Genomic DNA, 6,000 nt, shown 5'->3' with positions numbered 1-6,000 from the left:
AGAGAGAGAGAGAGAGAGAGAGAGAGAGAGCGAGAGAGAGAACGCAAGCAACTTGCTGAAGATCCTCAAAGGGAGTAAGGGGCAGAACTCTGATTCTGCACTGAGTTTTCAGGGCCCTGATTCAGTCTTCTTCCCGTATCATTTCTGCTCTTTACAAGCTTTTTCTTTCCCTCAGGTGCATCTTCATCATGCCAAAAACCCCAAACAACTGACCACTAGGATGTGCTGGTAAGCCAAAAATGCCGGTCCCCCAGCCCCTCCAGTCTGCCCAATTGTTCTTCACTGGCTTCCCAGTAAAACTGCTTCCCTGTCCCTTCCCATCACTTTTTAGCAAATCTAAGTTACTAATAACCTGGCTTCCTCCCAGAACTCTTAGTGAAGCTGGTTAGCTCAGAATTGCCTTTGCAGGCACTGCATATGCTCCTTCCCTTGGAAAGGCCAAGCCTGAAAATCTTTCAGGGAGGCCTCTGGAAAACAATAAGGGAGGTGGGGTTGGGGGAGAGATCCAGCATCAGCCAAATCACTTGTTGAAATGCTGCTCCAGTCTTGGGCGTTGTGAACTTGATTTATGTATGAAAAGCGAAATACAAACAGCCCAGGCTTTACCAATGACAGATAAGTTATTACAGACACTACTTAACAAACCACAATGTCACCCCCTGAAACATCTTCGCTAGAAGCAGTCTCACCTTTCCCTTGAAAACCCATCAGAATGGGATGTGGTACAAACACTACAGAAAACTCTCTTCTCATCTTGAAAGCATCCTTTGTTTCTGTGTGTGTGTGTGTGTGTGTGTGTGTGTGTGTGTATTTTCCACTTTAAAGGCTCACGTGCCACACTGAGATTTCTGAGTTCACCCCCAACCCTCCATTCCTGCAGGAAACCAACCCTCAAGGCTCCTGGGGAAGGCCACAGTCAATCAAGTCTTACCCTCTCCCAATTAACCTCTGAGGAGTCAGAGAGGTGGCCCAGGGCTATAATCATGGAAGTCGGTTGTAAGAGACATCGGCTACCGGCACCAGGTTATACAGCAGGTAAGGTGAGGCACCTACTTCAGTTATATGATCTTAGAAGCCAAAAAAATCCACATATCTACTCACCCCCAATCTTCCCCCACCTACTGGTTAGGACTATAAATTCCCTTAAACAGAGAAGAGAAATTTTCATTACACACTCTTAAAGAAGGCCAGTTAGAGGTGCAAACTCCTTCCAGAGAAGGAAGCTGGTGGTTTAAATCTATAGCAACAGATAGCAGAGTCTTCCCAAAGAACCATTTAGGATGAAAGGAAGGTATCAGAGAGGGATCGTGGAGTCACATGGGAAGAAAAAGTCCAGAAAAAGAAGCCAGGGTCACTGAAGACAAACAATTCACTTTATAATTTACTGTGGTCTGTCTTCTATCAGCTCTCTATACACACCTTGGTGGCACCTTCATAATTCTCATTCTTAAGCAGTCTGCAGCCATTGACCTAGTCCCCCAAGTGTCCGTTATTCAGCCCTACATTCTGAAGACTTTCCATTCAGCTTCGGATTTCAAGCTTTTATTCAGTCATCTTCTCCCCCTAGATGTACCAGGAGCAGATGAACAGGACATGTATGTTGATATTGATGTAACAACCCCAGGCCCTGCTCCGCCACTTCCTACTAACAAGTCTCTGGCCACAAGAGTGCCTTTTGGGGCCTGGAAGTGGGCAACTGAAGGACCCTCCATCCAATAACCTTGTCCACTCACCAGAGAAATTGGAAGAGAGTGATGTTTTTTTCACAAGAAACCAGTAAAGGAGGATGTTTGGCTTCCATTAAATCTCCTAAGTAAACTGCCTAAAACCAGAATGGGCACAGTCCCAATGTAATGGCATCAGGATGGTGCCTTATACTTTCTGAAATTTTTTTTGCGTGACTCAGCGAGAGAGTGAACAATCTGACCTCTGAGAAGTAGGAACTGTTTGACCCTGGGCAGCCCTAAGCCTTGGGCAACTACAGCTACAATAAAAATCACACATAGTGTGCTGATATTACACTGTCTAAAGAACTTTCAAATCCACAGTGGTGTATGATCAACCACTTCCTAAGTATTTACTAAGCACCCATTATTCATGAGGCATGCTTTGTACTGGAGATAAAAAGACCAAAAAAAAAAAAAAAAGAACCAGACCCTACCCTTGGGGAGTTTAAACTTCATAACTATGTGAGGTAGGTAGGAAAGGTAGTATTATCCCCATTTGACAGATGTGGAAACTGAGGCCCACACAGGTGAAGCAGGCTTGTGCAAGGTCAAACACAGACAGAAGAATTAATTTGTTCTGACTCGTTATCTTCATTTGGAAACTCATCTTCTTAAGGCTTATCTTATATCATTTACTTATCATTTCAAGGGCTTCTCAATTAAAATATGAACTCCAAAAAGTCTCCTCTTCATTCCACATCCCTCCATAGCACTTAGCATAGTGTATGTACATAAGGAGCTCCATTGGTTAACTGATTTAAGGCCACCCTCCCATAATACCAGAGACTGAGCAGGCCAGCCCAGTTGAGACCTGATGCCCAAGGTCAGGTGAATAAGGAAATGAATTGGAAATGAATCCCACCCAACAGCAGGCTGCTTAATCCTACATTGCACCTTTCTTCTGGAACATTTCCTATCCTCCAAGTGATCATTCTAGTGGGTCTAGGAAGAAACAGACATTTGGGCAACTGGGAGACAGGGAGGAGATGGGGCCAGAGGAGAAAAGGAATACGGGAAGAAAATAAACTTATTTCTTTTGGTCTATTCCCCTGGGGAGACATATCTATTTATTATTGGTAGAGGGACGTTGACTCATTCCAACTGCCCTACTATATTATCTCTAAAAGCAGTTTTGAAATTCCCTATTGAAAGCAGGGTGGGGTTGTCCTTTATAGATTTGTAGACCATAAGCCAAAAAAGATTTTGTAAGAAGCACATAGTTTCTTTAAGAGAACTCTAAGGCCCTGGTTGGGGGGCAAATGTGTCTTCTTACCTTTCCAAGGCCGCCGCCAATTAATGTGTTCCTAGAGCTTCTATGTCAGGAGAGAAATGGAGACACGTTGGTATCCGAGGTGCTGGAGAAAGGGAGCTGGACAGCCTACTATGTCCAAAAACCTTGGATTTCCTAGGAGAAAGAAAAAAGAGAGGCAAGTGAACTCCAGTCCTCCAGTCCAGCCAGGCATAGCTAAATCTGGTATAACTCCACCTTCTTGGGCACCGTCTGTGCCCACACCGGACACCCGCTTGCAGCTAGTTACGGCCGGACAGGAGAAGTGGACCAGGCAATTGTGAGTGAAAAAGAAAACCTCTAAAGCCCAGGAGGTAAGAAGGAATTGGGCGTCTGGGTCATGCTAAGCAGAAGGTTGTGTCGGGATTCTGGAATGGGTCTATGGGAAGGAATAACAATATGACCTTGAAACTGGCATTCTCCAAGCTGTTACTGGCCCCAGTGAGACGCTGGCTCTACTCCCTCCTATCCTGCTTTCATCCCCTAGTCTTTATTTCTGGACGATGGGATACAGGTGAATGACAGTGAATGGGAGAGATGGTACAAAGACCTGGCAAAGATGACTTGGTACTTTCTGGATTCTCATGACCCCTCATTCATTCAGTATGTATTCACTGAATCACTTCCATGTGCAGTACTATGAGAAATAGAAAGCAGATAAAAAACATGGTTCTACTCCTCAAGAGCTTACCCATGCTTGGTAAAGAGAGACAAGACAATGAGACATACTGAGAGGCAGTCTGGCAGAGAGGATTCAGAGCTGGTCTCAGAGCCAGCAAGACTGAAGGTTAATCCCAACCTCTCACATGATCAGTCAATAAGCATTTGTTAATTGCTTAAAATGGACCAAACACTGCAGGTTGAATGACCTTGGGTAAGTCATGTAACCTCCAAGTACCCTAGGCCAGAGGTGTCAAACACCTTCTCCTCCCCTAATACTCCCCTGTACAGCCAAATAATATTAAAATGTAATTTTGCAATTAGGAAATGTTTAGCAAAATAAATAACAACATAATATAAAACATAAAATAAAATTAAAATATAAATAACATTTAAAAACAAGTCAATATGTGCCCTCAGGGATCCTTATGCACAAATCAGTGGTCTTCCCCTCTCCTTTCCCCCTTTCTAGTTCAGTTTGACACCACTGTCCTAGGCAACTCTCTAAAACTATAAATTATTGAGAAGGTGGCGACCTATATTGGTAAAGGGGATATCTTCCTCCAGGAATTCCCTAAACCAATGACGGTCTAGTCCCTGATACCTAATACATGGCAGAATGTAGTGGTCTAAGAAAGGTCCAGAGAACTGTGGGGATACAGAGGGAAGGGTTACTTCCAACATGGCTTAGAAGTAGGTAGGATAACATCAGGGAAGGTTTCACAGAAGAGATACTATGTGAGCTAGTCCTTGAAGGACAAGTGGGATTTCAATGGGCCAGTGTGATGAGAGGACAATCCAAGTGAAGGCCGCAGCATTAAGAAAACAAAACTGGAGGCAGGAAACCATACAGCATGATTAGGAAGTGCCTTTCAGTTTGGCCAGGGGACAAGAAGGAGGAGATGGAGGGGAAAAGCAGATCTGAACCAGATAATCCATGGGTCAGTTATGGACAAGCTCAGACACAGATGCATACCAACACTGGTTGGCCCTAACCTGGGGGCCCAGGGTCGGTGGACAGGAGGCAAGCGTGCTTAGATCCTGACCTTGCCTCCAAATAAGATGGCCATTCAGAGAACAGACCGACAGGCGGCAGCAGGGAGAGGTTGGACCTCACCATGTGACTGCACTAGATACCATCACATATTTGGTCCATACCACAACAGGCTTTATCTACACCAATAAGCCCTACTCACTTGGGACCTGTATAGAACAAAACAGCTAAACTGGAACAAGAAAAAAGCCAACTCTGATGACTCCCAAGTCCTTGAGCTGCCACCATTCTGGTATTTTCTCTTCTTATCCAACAGGAAGGCCCAGCATGGCTTCCCCTCCACTTCCACTAGTAACAGAGAAAACTAGGGATGGAAGGACAGGAAGATCAACAAAAGCAACCAGAAACCCACATTAGGAGCAATGCAGAGAGGCGCCTGGCAGAGCCCAGGCCTTCAGTGACATTTCCAATAGGCAACACGTTGAGTTCTTCCAACTCTGAGTCAGTGTCCCATAGACTTGACTCTTGACAGTTACTGGAGCAGATAGATGGTCACTCATACCACTTCAACACCCTGAGTCACATACCAATGGCAAGGCCCAATATATGTTCCCAGATGCTAAGAAGAAGCTCATTTTCAAAACTGATGCTACTGTAGCAAGGTAGGGCTTAGCTCCCTGCCTCTCCTGCTTGCTTACCTCTCTCCCCTCTTTGCCTCACACCAAAAGAACATATACTGAAAACTAAGGGGTGTCCATCAATTGGAAAATGGTGAAATAAAAAAGTATATGGATGTAATAGAATACCATTGTGCTTTAAAAAAAAAAAAAAAGATTGGGGCGGCCAGGTGGCTCAGCGAGTAAGAGCACCAGCTCCAGTGTCGGGATGACCTGTCAAGTTGATCCTGAAAAAATATCACTATCCCCATTTTACAGATGAGGAAACTGAGACTCGAGGAAATTAGAGTTATTTGATCATGTTCATATGATTAATTAGTATTGGAGGGAGTACCTGAACCCATGTATGAAAGCACTTTTCAAAAATAATCCATCATCCAGTCTACAGACAAATATCTACTGTGTCCAATCTTCTGCAAGGCTTGCTGGGGGAATATAAAACGTAAGACCAATTCTCTGACCTTAAGAAACTGGCAGTCTAGATATAGAGATGTGCCACATAATGCCAGGCAATATATGTTTTGCGTCCAGTGAATAGTACAAATAAAGTGTTAGAAGAATTCTGAGGAGGGAGACATCAAATGGGGACTGAAACAGACTGAGAATCCTGTCTTCATAGATGAAGTGGAAATGGGACCAAGAGGAGCTGTTGTC

General features: G+C 44.3%; 1 protein-coding gene across 10 annotated transcripts in view; it reads right to left on the bottom strand.

The window, feature by feature from the left end:
* The window catches only part of ZMIZ1 (zinc finger MIZ-type containing 1), a 445,041-nt gene that overhangs the window by 368,316 nt on the left and 70,725 nt on the right, over positions 1–6,000 (bottom strand). For all 10 annotated transcript variants that reach the window (XM_069068340.1, XM_069068344.1, XM_069068335.1 and 7 more), the window contains exon 2: positions 3,001–3,132. The gene's annotated coding sequence lies outside the window, so the exon portion shown is untranslated. The remainder of the gene's footprint in view (positions 1–3,000; positions 3,133–6,000) is intronic.

Source organism: Petaurus breviceps, unplaced genomic scaffold, assembly GCF_028583685.1.
Source record: "Petaurus breviceps papuanus isolate PSGF00001 unplaced genomic scaffold, PetGlider_PUasm1.0 90762, whole genome shotgun sequence".
NCBI lineage: Eukaryota > Metazoa > Chordata > Mammalia > Diprotodontia > Petauridae > Petaurus > Petaurus breviceps.
Note: the sequence above shows the minus strand (reverse complement) of the source record. Positions and strands in the feature narration are given on the sequence as shown.